The 14,657-nt window shown below is 42.7% G+C and overlaps 1 protein-coding gene across 1 annotated transcript in view; it reads left to right on the top strand.

The window, feature by feature from the left end:
- The first annotated feature begins 1,962 nt into the window (after nucleotides 1-1,962).
- The window catches only part of LOC134337286 (uncharacterized), a 48,057-nt gene continuing 35,362 nt past the window's right edge, over nucleotides 1,963-14,657 (top strand). Inside the window, exon 1 of the mRNA XM_063032159.1 lies at nucleotides 1,963-2,042. The gene's annotated coding sequence lies outside the window, so the exon portion shown is untranslated. The remainder of the gene's footprint in view (nucleotides 2,043-14,657) is intronic.

The following is a 14,657-nucleotide window of genomic DNA, read 5'->3' as shown; positions in this document are numbered from 1 at the left end:
CAAACAACATAAATTAATTATAGAATAACAAGGTAATATAATTGTGTACTAATTTTTCCATATATACCAATAGAACGAGAAAAAAAACCCCAAAAAACAAAAACCTACTGAGCAACTAACCTACAAAGCAAAGCAATGGGCTAACTAGGCAAATAGTAGATTTGAACAAGTTAAACAATCACGACCTCAAACCCGACCTCCTCTAATAAGAGATAAAATCCACGAAGGGATAAATACTTGATGTAATTTGGATTTAAGAACAGAAAATTTGAGTAATTTGAGACTCACTGGTACCTACAGGAGGGTCTGCCTCAAGGGGGTAACATGCATCGTCATAGATCCTCACCAGCCAAGCTGTGCCATCTTTTCACTGCTACCATTGGGCAAGAGGTAGAGAAGTTGCACACCACTAGGTTCAAGAACAGCTAATTTCCTTCAACCATTTGGTTCTTGAATAAACTAGAAAAAAAAACACTAATTATTGGTGGTTTTCCATTGTGTCTGATGATGACAGGAAACCTGTGTAGGAGAGTTTTTAAAGTTGGAAAAGCTATTGTACTGAAGCAGTTTCACTCTCTCAGTCTTGGAAGTCGGGGACCAATGGCACAAGTAGTTGTCAGAACTGGGGTCTTCCTTAGTTGTAGTGGTTGACCATAACTTCTTCTATGCCTTGTCATGCCTTTTGCTCTCCACAGAGCATTGCAGAACCGCCCTTCCGGCTGTGCATCTCACTGTAGGTCTCATTCTCCCGGTTCACCAGAACTGGATTTACATACTAGGACAGGCATGTCTCTATCTCTCCAGGGTATGCAGCCCTCCAGCTACCGTCACTTGGTTTAGCCTGTGGGCCGAAGCAGTGTACTGGGGTGTGACCCCTGCCGCATGCAAACAGCTACTTGGAGCCACAGGTCTCAGAGCTGAGTGTCTGGTGGGGTCCAAAGCTAGATATAAAAAGCCCCCTCACCGGAAGTGCTACTCCTCCCTGGAGACCCCATACACCCCTAATTACTACAGTTTAGCAACACCATGACCATTTTGATCACTTTGCTATAAAATGCACTTCCTTGTTCTAATTGTGTACTTTCTTCTAAGAATTGTGTTTTTACAAATAAACTCTTCTCAGACTTCCAGCCAGGTACAGGTATCAATTTTAACCGATGTTTCGGTAACAAACTCTGCCATCTTCATCAGGGAAGTTTATTCATCATATACACCGGGAAAGCCCTAGATCCTTTCTCAATTTTTTCTTATTTATGCTTACTCTGTGTGTTTCGATATTGCTGCTTGTATGCTGCTCTGTGCCTGTGAGGCCGCTGTAATAAGTTTTTCACTGAACTTACATTTATATTTGTACTTCTGCATAGAACAATAAACGCAATTGAACCATTGTAAAAAAAAGACGTTTTAATTTTAATGAAAATCTGTAACACTGTATAGAAACAAATTTGTTGCTTAGAACATATCAAAGACATTAGCTGTCAGATTTTCATTTCAAATCACACATAGAAATTGTAACATTTTATGATATAACCATCTTCAAGTACAACCTCCTCTCAGGATTTCTCCCATGTAACAAAACCAGGAATCACAACAGTTTTGATATGAATTTCCTTAAAGAATTTTATAATACTTTGCTTCAGCCTGGGGATACGTTTATCACATTAGGCCCAGAAGAAGGGGGGAAAAAAAAACTTGGACCTATAATGAGTAATATCTATTTATAGTACATGAGCATTTAGTCGTCTTTATTGTGAATGGCTTCAAGAGATGATGGAATTAGAGGTCTTGCTGCCAATAATACGCACTTCAGTTCCAGGCTAGTTCAATCCCACTGCTCAATCGTAGTGTTGCTTTCATTGGTGTCTGAGCTCTTCATCATTATCACACACGATTGGTCGATATTTTGATTCCACTGGAGCTGACACCTGTTGGCTCCCATCAAGCCTAGACTGAGGCAGAGAAGACGCGAGGGGCAGCCTAAGAGCTCAGCACGGCTTAAAGTCAGGACTTTCCTTCTCCAGACAGAATGTGAGTCTCCTTCGGTAACGTATTTATCTGGTTTTGCTGTATTCATTTAACAATTAATAGGCTTATTACTCATTAAATTTTACTGCCCCTGGAGTCCATTACTATTTCTGGAAGAATTGTGATAAGGAACTGAAGCCTGCAGATCCAGCAAATTATTGCTGACTTTAAAACAATATTGTCAAAGCAAGTAAAGTAAAGAAAATGAATAAATTCTCGTGTCTAGGTGGGTTTTGGTATTTGAGTGTGTGGAGAAATTGAGAACCGTAGGTAACATAACCTTATTCTTTGGCAAGAGCAGTATGATTATCTTACTAAATTTAAATTGTGACTGTTTCTCTATAACCCAGTGACATTGGCTCTAAATATGTTTCTTTCCTCAATACTTGAACGTTACCTTACTTGAATGTATAATAAAGCAGACAGCCAGTCAGGTTTGTGAGTGAAATCTAAATCACTTAGCTCAAAACCTCAGGTCATTATAGTGTAAATGAGTTGGTCTCAATATAAAGATGTATAGATTATATAGGTCAATGTCAGCCACAGTCCGCCAAATGCCCTTTCAAACCTAACTGATTGTATTACAGTAATTTTTGTGGGATCCTTAATGGTCTCCTCCCATACTCTCAGATAAAATAAAACAAAAATGCTTGAAAGAGTCAACAAGTCAGACAGCACCTGTGGGCTGAAAACCCAAGTGAATATTTCAGGTCAAAGACTTTCATCTTTCCTGTTTACTTCCAGAGTGTATCATTGCAATGCCAAGGTAACCAAAAGACCCCTGCATTTTCCCATTGAGGCAAACATTTTTACTGCTGGTCGGACTTGAGCCTATTGCTTCTCTTTCCCTTTGATCTCATTTCTTTCTTTCTCCCAGGCTCTGCAGCCCTTTTTCCTATCTTTTTCCAGATGTCTGTTCTTGTCCCCTTTGACTGTGTCTGCACGTGGGTACTTGCTCAAGCCTAATTCTGTACGTACTCTACACTTTTACGATTCCCCAACCTTTCTATAGCCTGTTGGTGCTTCAGGCTTCACACACGTTCATCAACACCTCTCGCAGCATTTCTCTGAAGGCCTCCAAAGTACTCAGCAGAACCTCCTCTTTAACCAAGCTTCCCATCCCAAATTTTCTACTGAAAGTCCGCCTTTCGGTGGCTGATCTTATTAATCTTGCTTCTGCCCCATGCATCCCACCTACCATTGAGTCTGCCGCCCAATGAATCTTTGCTCCTTCTATGTAAAATATCCTCTTATGGAAGGCTCTTTCATTTAGCTGTGTACATGTGTATGGTTGAATGACAATTAAACTTATTCAAAAGTAGTTGCTTTAGGAACAGCTTCTAGCTTTCCACCATCGGACTTCTGAACAGGCAATGAACCAACCCATGATCCCATGATCACTATCTCATATTTTTGGTCTCTTTTTGCAGCACTTAGTTAATTAATCTATAAAAATTGTTGGAATTGTGGAATGATTGTTGGTGCCAGATGGGGTGGTTTGAGTATTTCAGAAACTGCTGAACTCCTGGAATTCTCATGCACAACAATCTCCAGAGTTTACTGAGAATGGTGTGAGAAACAAAAAACATCCAGTGAGTGACAATCCTGTGGGCAAAAAAGTCTTGTTAATGAGAGGTCAGAGGAGTATGGACAGACTGGTTCAAGCTGACAGGAAGACAACAGTGACTCAAATAAAAGCGGCGTGCAGAAGAGCATCTCTGAATGTACAACACATTGAACCTTGAAGTGGGTGGGCTATAGCAGCAGAAGACCATGAACATACACTCAATGGCCACTTATTAGGTACATGAGGTAGTTAATTGTGGCCACTGAGTGTATGTCAATGATATTCAACATGATTCTGATTCTGATTCTGATTATGAGTAACAAAGACCTTGCAGAATTCTCCTCAGCTGTTATCTTCTCCCACCAACAATGTGATGGTGGTGTGAGCTAATGACCAAATCTCAACTTCAGCTGAGTCTATTCTTTAAGTGGCTTGACATCTTCCATCTCTATCTTTGAAGAGGAAATAGAGACAGTTAATACAGGTAATATAGTTGATGTAATTTATCTAGATTTTCAAAAGGCCTTTGATAGGGCATCACCTTGCAGACTAGTAAATATGATTAATGAATGTGGACCCATACAAGGATTACCACCTTGTCTTGATGGAGAGGCTTGTGAGTTCCTGAGATCCCAAGAGCACTGCCACCTGGAGTTCAGCCATCTGGCGCTAAGCTTCTGGTAGGGCCACCCATGGCATTAAAGTCGAGGGGAGAGGTTCCAGAAAAAGAGCGATCCAACCTAGACCTCAGAAGATGATGGCAACATCAGACCGGCAGAGACTGCGGAGGAAGGCTGCAGCATTGAAGGGTCCCAAGTCGTCGTGCATTCCAGGCCTCTGGACCCTGACTCCGATCCATCAAAGACCATGTGGTGACTGCCCGTGCATCAGCCTCCCCATGTTAAATAAAGTTACACACAGGCATTCTCCTTTCTCCCTCAAGCCCTTTGCAGAACATCATACTCAACTCAAGTGGTTGCAAGAAGAAGAAGGATCCAGTAGAATAGCTAACTAGTTAGTTTTTAGAGAGAAAGTTGGTACTAGTGCTGAAGAACTGGAACTTAAATGTAGCAAAAAGTAGGTTTCTACATAGAGGAATAATGGAACCACCATCGTTCACACTTTAACAGGAATAACGTTGAGAGTGTCTAGTCTGGCTGTAGGATTATGTAGCGCGGAAGCTGCAAGGCATCAGACTGCAAGACCTACAGAGGACAGTAAAAACCACTGGGAGGATCACCAGAGTCTCCCTTCTCCTATTTGTGACACTTACCAGGAGCATTGTATACGAAGAGCCCTAAGCACTGTTGAGGATCCCTAGCACTCACCCCACAATGTCTTTGACTACTATCATCAGGAAGGAGGTACAAGAGCACCAGGAACAGGATTGCCAGACTGGGTAACAGCTTCTTCCCTCAGGCTGTGAGACTAATGAATACCCGGCCACCACCGAGGTCTCATCACTAGGACAGCGAGTTGTTTACTGTTTGCCTGTGCTGTGCATTTCACATGCATTTTGAATTATATTGTATTAATTTATTTGTGGTACTGTTTGGTTTTCTGTGCTGTGTGTGATGTATGTTTTGTGAGTACACCATGGTCTGGATGACATTGTTTTGTTTGGTTGTATGTATGTACAATAAGATGAGAATATGCTTGAACTTGAACTTGTATCAACAACGTAGACTTGGAAATAGGACAACATCCGGATCCTTCAGCAGTTTCCCTGAGGTTTCCCAGCATTTTGGTGGTAAACACTGAGACCTGTGCCAGCTTTATGATTGAAGACTCTGTGGCAATTCCAAAGTTGTTGGCGGAAGGGCAGACAAGACGCAAGAAAACATTAACAGGGTTGAGGAAATAGATCTATACAACATCTGAACTCACACCACTCAATGTGAGATATTGCTTTTTATTAGGAAAATCAACAAAATCCAAAGAGCAGAAGTTACTCAGAGAACAGAATCCAGGATGGCATGGTAGTCTAATGTTAACACATCACTTCATAGCGTCACCAGTCACCGATCTGGGTACATTTCCCAACGTTGTCTTTAAGGAGCTTGTACGTTCTCCGCTTTCCTCCAGGTGCTCCAGTTTCCTACCACGTTCCAAAGGTGTATGGTTAGTCAGCTGTGGGCATGCCATGTTGAGACAGGAACTGTGGCAACATTTGTGGGCTGCCCAGCACAGACCTCGCTAATTTGATTTGATGCAAATGGTGCTTTTCAAAGTATGTTTCAATGTACGTGTGACAATATAGCTAAACTTTAAGCGTTATCTTTAAGTTGTAAAGTAACAAAATTCCATTTTGTTAAAAAGCATAAGCCAAGCTCAATTCTGATGAAAGGCCATTGACCTGAAATGTTATATTTGTTTCCCTTCCCTGGGTGCTAAAAGCCATGTAGTCTACATCAAAAACACTTCCCAACCTGATAATTATTTCCAGTATTTTGTGTTTTTACTTCAAATTTCAAACACATACATTCAGTGGGCACTCTACCGCGGGTACCTAATAAAGCAGCCGATGAGAGTATGCTCACAGTCTTTTGCTGCTGTTACCCACCCACTTCAAGTTCAACACATTGTGCATTCAGAGATGTTCTTCTGCACACCGCTACTGTAATGTGTGATTATTTGAGTTACTGACCCAATCTGCCCACACTCTTCCAACCTCTCTCATTAACAAGGCGTTTTTGCTGACAGAACTGCCGCTCAATGGATGGTTTGTTTTTTTTTTATAAATCGAACCACTCTCTCTAAACTAGAGACCGTTGCATGTGAAAATCCCAGAAGGTCAGCGGTTTTTGAGATGCTTGAACCACCTCATCTGGCACCAACAATCATTCCAGGGTCAAAGTCATTTAGATCACATTTCTTCCCCACTCCCCATTCCCCATTGCTGAGCAGTGTGCCTCGAAGGGCTAGAATGGCCTATTCTGCTCTATATCTTTAAATAAATAAATACAAATACTGCATGTACAATTGAAATTACAATAGACTTGAACCTGAGCTTTAATAATTCGCCGTGCAGTTCAAGTTGTAAAATAAAATTTGCATTTCCTTTAGATGAATAACTGAATTTTACTTTAAGTGTTCCTTAAATTCACATATGAATAGATGTAATATTCAAATTATGCTTCAGGAGATAATAATAACTGGTGACACATTATTTCAACGTTGCTTTTTAAAGCTCCTGAACAATTAGCAGCAATAAAAGCAAGAAAATTAGTTTTAGTCCCTAAATAATTCCTCAATAAATATAAGGCACTGGGAATATTGGCAGGAGTCACAGGGCAGTTGTGTGCAAAACGAGGAAGATTATATTTCAAGATTCTCAGTTATAATTCTCCAGGATTTGAAAGTATAATTTATTGGGGCTGGTTAAAGCTTGCCCAACCCATCATTGACACCAGCCTAGCCACCATCAAGGACACATATACAGAAAGGTACCGGAGAATTGCTAGTAACTTCATGAAGGGTCCCTCCCACCCTGTTCATGGACTGTTTGTCCCACTCCCATAAGGGAAGAGGCGTCGTAACATCCACGCCAGGACCACCAGACTCAAAAACAGTTACTTTCCCCAAGCAGTAAGGCTGATCAACACCTCCACCCACTGACCCACCCCTCCACACCCCCAACCACCACTACTTTATCATTTCCTGTTAGAATCACCTTCTGTAGACACTCGTATACCTAGAGTCACTTTATGGACATACAATCAGAGTGCGTATATAAGCTAATCTTATGTATTCATAGTTATTTTGGTTTTTTTCTTGTGTTCTTTATGCTTATTGTGTTTTTTATGTGTATCAGATCTGGAATAACAGTCATTTTTTTCTCCTTTACTCTTGTGTACAAAGATAGACAATAAATAATCTTGAATCTTGATACAGTCTTGTGGATCTGCAGATCTGTGGTTAAATGGATGAGATTTTAAATCATATCTATTTAGTTAGATATTAAGATACAACATTTTTTTAAAATGATGTTATCCACTGAGCCTTTTAGCTTTCAAATAAAATATCATGTCATTTATATCTCTGCTATGTAAACGAGCCCGGATTACCCTCCCCCATAAAAACAGTGGGTTGGATTTCAGCCATGTAATCTTGCGAGTCATGCTTTGAATCATTTCCCAGAAGTGAGATCATAGACTACGTAAAACAAAGTTACTTTCTTTACAACGTAACTTAACTGGCATGATCATAAATACAAGAGATTCTGCGGTTGCTGGAAATCCAGAGCCACACACACAAAGTGCTGGAGGAACTCAGCAGGTCAGGCAGCATCCATGGAAGGGAATAAAGAGTCGATATTTTAGGCTGAGAACGCCTTGCCCCGAGACATCGACTGTTTATTCCTTTCCATAGATGCTGCCTGACCTGCTGAGGTCCTCCAGTAACTTGTGTGTCTTCCAACTGGCTTGACTTGCTTTCCCCGACGTCAGGGAGCAACATTTTACTTGATAAATGGTGAGCTAACACAGTTATAGGTCAAAGTTCAAAGTAAATCTTATTATCAAAGTTCATACTGTATATGTCAGCATATACAACCCTGAGGTTCATTTTCCTGTGGGCATACTCAGCAAATCTATAGAATGGTAACTATAACAGGATCAATGAAAGATCAACTAGAGTGCAGAAGACAACAAACTTATGCAAATACAAATATAAATAAATAGCAATAAATAACGAGAATATGAAATAATGAGATAAAGAACTCTTAAGGGAGAGATCATTGGTGTGGAGACATTTCAACGATGGGGTAACTGAGTGCAGTTTTCCCCTTTTATTCAAGAACCTGATGGTTGAGGTGTAGTAACTGTTCTTGAGCCTCGTGGTACAAATCCTGAGGCTCTATTACTTTCTACCCGGGTACAGCAGGGAGATGACCTGGATGGTGGGAATCTCTGATGATGGATGCTGCTTTCCTATGACAGTGTTTCATGCAGATGTGCTCACATTGGTTGGGAGGGCTTGACCCATGATGTATTGGGCTGAATCCACTACCTTTTGTAGGATTTTCCATTCAAAGGTATTGGTGTTTCCAAACCAGGCTGTGATTCAGCCAGTCAATATATTCTCCACTGCATGTATATAGAATTTGTCAGAGTCTTAGATGTCATGCCCAATTTCTGCAGACTCCTCGGAAAGCAAAGGCACTGCTGTGCTCTCTTCACAATTGCACTTCCGTGCTGGGTCCAGGACAGGTCCTCTGAGATAGAAACACCCAGGAAAATAAAGTGGGGTAAAAAAAAAAGCCAGGAAACCAGAAAAATAAACAGGATCTATGCTGATGAACAAATTTGTCAACCTACTTAAATTTCCTCTCCTGAAGCAACAACACACCTCTAGATATTTAGCCGAAACAGAACTTGTACTCTCCACTCCCTCCGCACCAATCCTAACCTTGCCATCAAACCCACAGATAGGGGGGGTGCTTTAATAGTCTAGCAGACTGACCTTTGCCTTGCTGAGGCCAAGGGACAACTGGCAGACACCTCCTCTTACCTACCCCTTGAACAGTATCCCACTAAGGAGCACCAGGCCATTGTCTCCCACAACTTATTAACTCTGGGGATCTCCCAACCACTGCCGCCAACCTCACCAAACACCCCCCATTTCTACCTCCTACCCAAAATCCACAAACCTGCCTGTCCAGGTAGAACCATTGTTTCTGCTTGTTCCTGCTCCACTGAACTCACATCTGCTTACCTCAACTCAGTTTTATTTCCCTCCCCCCCTCCCCCCCCCCGGTTCAGTCCCTTCCTACCTACATCCATGACACCTCATATGCTCTTGCTCTTTTCCAAAGATTTCAAGTTCCTTTGCCTGAAGCATCTTATTTTCACCATGGATGTCTAGTACATATGCACCTCCATCACCCAACTAGGAAGGCCTTAAAGCTTTCCATTTCTTTCTGAACATCATAAGACCATAAGACCTCGGAGCAGATTTATGCCATTTGGCCCATCAAGTCTGTTCTGCCATTTAATCATGGCTATCCTATTTTCCCTTCCTCAACCCCACTCCCCAGCCTTCTCACCATAACCTTCGATGCTGGTCCAATCAAGAATCTATCAAGCTCTGCCTCAAATACTCCCAACAACCTGGCCTCCACAGCTGCCTGTGGTCTAAATTCCACAAACTCACCATCATTTGACAACTCTGCATCTCTAATTTAAATTGACACACTATCCTGAGGCTGTGTCCTCTTGACCTAAGACTCCCCCACCATGGGAAACATCCTTTCCACCTCTACTTTGTCTAGGCCTTTCAACATTCGAAAGAGTTCCATGAGATCCCCCCTCATCCTTCTAAATTCCAGCAGGTACAGACCCAGAGCTACAAAAATGTTCCTCGTTTGATAACTCTTTCAATCCTGGAATCATCCTCGTGAACACCAGACCCAGCCAGTCGCCCACCACCACCCCTCTCTTCTGTCTGGCAGAACTTGTCCTCACTCTCAGTAATTTCTCCTTTGGCTCCTTCTTCTTGCTTCAAACAAAGGGTGTAGCCAAGGGCACTTGCATGGGTCCCAGCTATCCCTGCCTTTTTGTCGGCTATGTGGAACAGTCCATGTTCCAAGCCGACACTGGAATCACTCCCCCACTTTTCCTACGCTACATCGACGACTGTATTGGTCCTGCTTCCTGCACCCATGCAGAGCTCGTTGACTTCATCAACTTTGCCTTCAACTTTCACCCTGCCCCCATATTTACCTGGTCCGTTTCCGACACCTCCCTCCCCTTTCTTGATCTCTCTGTCTCGGGAGAACCCACTGACTCTCACAGCTACCTGGACTATACCTCTTCCCACCCTGTTACTTGTAAAAATGCCAACCCCTTCTCTCAATTCCTTCGTCTCCACAGCATCTGCTTTCAGGATGAGACTTTTAATTCCAGAATGAAAGAGATGTCCTCCTTTTTCAAAGAAAGGTGCTTCCCTTCCCCCACCATCAACGCTGCCCTTAACCATATCTCTTCCATTTTGCGCATGTCTGCCCTCACCAAATCCTGCCACCACCCTATCAGGGATAGGGTTCTTTTTGTCCTCACCTTCCACCACACCAGCCTCCACGTCCAGCAGATAAATCTCCAGATCTTTTGCCATCTACAATGGGATCCCATCACCGAGCACATCTTTCCCTCCATTCCCCCCCACCCCCAGTTTCTGCTTTCCACAGGGATCGCTCTCTACGTGACTCCCTTGTCCATTCGTCCCTCCCCACTGAGCTCCCTCCTAACATTTATCCTTGAAAGTGGAACAAGTGCTACACCTGCCCCTACACCTCCTCCCTTGCTACCATTCGGGGCCCCAAACAGGTGAGGTGACACTTCACCTGTGAGTCTGTTTGGGTCACCTACTGTATCCAGTGCTCTTGGTGTGGCCTCCTGTATATCGGTGAGAACTAACGTAGATTGGGGGACCAATTCACCGAGAACCTCGGATCCATCTGCCAGAAAAAGTGGGATCCCTCAGTGGCTACCCATTTTAATTCTACTTCCCACTCCTATTCTGACATGTCAGTCCATGGCCTCCACACTCAGGTTGGAAGAGCAACACCTCATATTCTGTCTGGGTAGCCTCCAACGTGATGGCATGAACATTGACTTCTCAAACTTCTGGTAATGTCCCCCTCTCACATTCCCCTTTCCCTTTTCCCTCTCTCACTTGACCTCCGTACCTGCCCATCACCTCCCTCTGGTGCTCTCGCCTTTTTCTTTCTTGTAGTAGATACCCCATCTCCAGCCCTGTGTCTCTTTCACCGATCGACTTCCCAGCTCTTTACTTCACCCCTTCCCCCACCTTCCAGTTTCACCTATCACCATGTGTTTCTTCTTCCTCACCCCCCACCTTCCAACTCTGACCTCCCACCTTTTTTCTCCAGTCTTGATGAAGAGTCTCGGCCTGAAACGTCAACTGTACTCTTTTCCGTAGATGCTGCCTGACCTGCTGAGTTCCTCCAGCATTTAGTGTGTGTTGCATGAATTTATACAGTTTATGTAAAAAAAACAACAAAATCCCACATCATATCAGGAATAAGAGAATATCAGTTATTATGTGATATTATATTAGTAATTAAACATACACAACTCTCTGATTTACAGTCTAACTACGCTCCTTCTAAGTTTGGTTTTGCTTATCTGCCATTGCAAATATTTGCATTCTCAAAGTATTTGAAACCAGAATATATACTCACTGCCAAGCACTGGATGTTTTTTTTCTCTTTTTGCACTATTATCTGTAAATTCTAGAGATTGTTGTGCATGAAAGTTCCAGGAACTCAGCAGTTTCTGAGATACCATCCCGTCTGGCACCAACAATCATTCTATGATCAAAGTCACTTAGATCACATTTCTTCCTCATTCTAATGTTTGGTCTGAACAACAACAGAACTTCTTGACCATGTAAAACATGTTTTTATTCATTGAGTTGTTACCACATGATTGGCTGATTAGATATTTGCATTAATGAGCAGGTGTACAGGTGTACCTAATAAAGTGGCCACTGAGTGTTATCCTCATGAATTAGTGTTCTTCATAATAGTCTGTCATGGCAGGCCCTTTGGCCTGTCTAGTCCATACCAAACTATTATGCTGCCTAGTGCCATCGACCTGCATTCGGACCATAGCCCTCCATTCTTGTACCTATTCAAATTTCACCTAAGCGTTGAAATCGAACCCATATCCATCACTTCCACACCACAATCTGTAGCCCTCCATCCCCGTCCCATCCATGTACTTAGCCAAACTTCTCTTAAATATTGAAATCAAACCCACATCCGCCACTTCCACTGGCAGCTCGTTCCACACTCTCACCACCCTCTGAGTGAAGAAGTTCCCCCTCAGGTTCCCTTTAAACTGTTCACCTTTCACCCTTAACCTATGACCTGTGGGTCTAGTCTCACCCAATGTCAGTGGAAAATGCCTGCTTGCATTTACTCGATCTATACCCCTCATAGTGTTGTATCCCTATAATCTTCAGAAATCACTGTCAGGTCAGTCAACATGAATTGCACTTGTGAACTCTTGAGAAGTTCTAAAGTGAGAAATCCACTCGGTTGGGTGAGCTCGAGCTTTTCTCTTTTTTTATCAAGATACTGTGTGGAATAGGCCCTTCTGTCCCTTCGATCCACACTGCCCAGCAATCCCAGATTTAACCCTAGCCTAATTACAGGGCAATTTACAATGACCAATTAACCTACCAACCAGTATATAGAAATATAGAAAATTTACAGCACAATACAGGCCCTTTGGCCCACAATGCTGTGCCAAACATGTACTTACTTTAGAAATTACCTAGGGTTACCCATAGCCCTCTATTTTTCTAAGCTCCACATACCTATCCAGGTGTCTCTTAAAAGACCCTATCGTATCCGCCTCCAACACCATCACCAGCAGCCCATTCCACGCACTCACCACTCTCTGTGTAAAAAACTTACCCCTGATATCTCCTCTGAACCTGCTTCCAAGCACCTTAAAACTGTGCCCTCTTGTATTAGCCATTTCAGCCCTGGGGAAAAGCCTCTGACTATCCACACGATCAATTGCTCTCATCATCTTACACACATCTTTGGACTGTGGGAGGAAACCGGCACAACTGGAGGAAACCCATGCGATCACAGGCAGAACGTACAAACTCCTTACAGGCAGTGACGGAGATTGAACCCGAGTAGCTGGGACTGTAAAGTGTTGTGCTGACCACAATGTTCTGCCCCTCTTTCATTCACGAAGAAGGATGAAAGGCGACTTGATGGAGGTGTATCAGATAAAGAGACAAAGATAGAGTTAATCGCTAATACCAAATGTCATCATTTTAAAGTGAGCGGGGGATAGTTTAGGGGAGATGTCAGAGGTAGGTTTTTTTCCACAAGTAAGTGCCTGGAACACACTGACAGGGTTGCTTGTAGAGGTTGATACAATAAGGATATTTAAGATACTCTGAGATAGGCACATGGATGAAAGAAAAATGGTGGGCTATAGGCTGTGTATAGTGAAGTAGGGTTGCCACGTCACCTGGCACGCAACGTCAGTGAGACAAAAGAGCTGATTGTGGACTTCAGGAAGGGTAAGACGAATGAACACATACCAATCCTCATAGAGGGATCAGAAGTGGAGAGAGTGAGCAGCTTCAAGTTCCTCGGTGTCAAGATCTCTGAGGATCTAACCTGGTCCCAACACATCGATGTAGCTATAAAGAAGGCAAGACAGTGACTATACTTCATGAGGAGTTTGAAGAGATTTGGCATGTCAACAAGTACACTCAAAAACTTCTTTAGATGTACTGTGGAGAGCATTCTGACAGGCTGCATCACTGTCTGGTATGGAGGGGTACTGCACAGGACCGAAAGAAGCTGCAGGAGGTTGTAAATCTAGTCAGCTCCATCTTGGGTACTAGTCAACAAAGTACCCAGGACATCTTCAGGCAACAGTGTCTCAGAAAGGCAGCGTCCATTATTAAGGACCTCCAGCACCCAGGGCATGCCCTTTTCTCACTGTTACCATCAGGTAGGAGATACAGAAGCCTGAAGGCACACACTCAGCAATTCAGGAACAGCTTCTTCCCCTCTGCCATCTGATTCCTAAATGGACATTGAACCCTTGAACACTACCTCACTTTTTTAATATATTTTATTTGTTTTTTGCAAGATTTTTAATCTATTCAGTATACATACACTGTAATTGATTGATTTGTTTATTTATTTATTTTCCTTCTATATTTTGTATTGCATTGAACTGCTGCTGTTAACAAATTTCACGATACGTGCCGGTGATAATAAACCTGATTCTGATTCTGAAGGAGGAAAGGATCAGATGGATTTCCAAAACCTTGATTCACATCCTGACTGTAATGGGGTGATTGGAGCTGAATGCAATGCTCCAGCTTGCTGCATCTTTTACTGCAACTGCAATTTGATCTCTGATGATGCAACTGATCTCTCATTGTTATCCTTTCAAGCTGTCAGAAAGTCACTGCAATGCCTTCTGCTTACTTTTATTTTGGACAATTTGGTTTGTTTCTCTCTCTCTGCACTTCAGGTGTTTGTCAGTCTATATGGGTT

The sequence above is a fragment of the Mobula hypostoma genome, chromosome 24 (assembly GCF_963921235.1).
Source record: "Mobula hypostoma chromosome 24, sMobHyp1.1, whole genome shotgun sequence".
Lineage (NCBI taxonomy): Eukaryota > Metazoa > Chordata > Chondrichthyes > Myliobatiformes > Myliobatidae > Mobula > Mobula hypostoma.
Note: the sequence above shows the minus strand (reverse complement) of the source record. Positions and strands in the feature narration are given on the sequence as shown.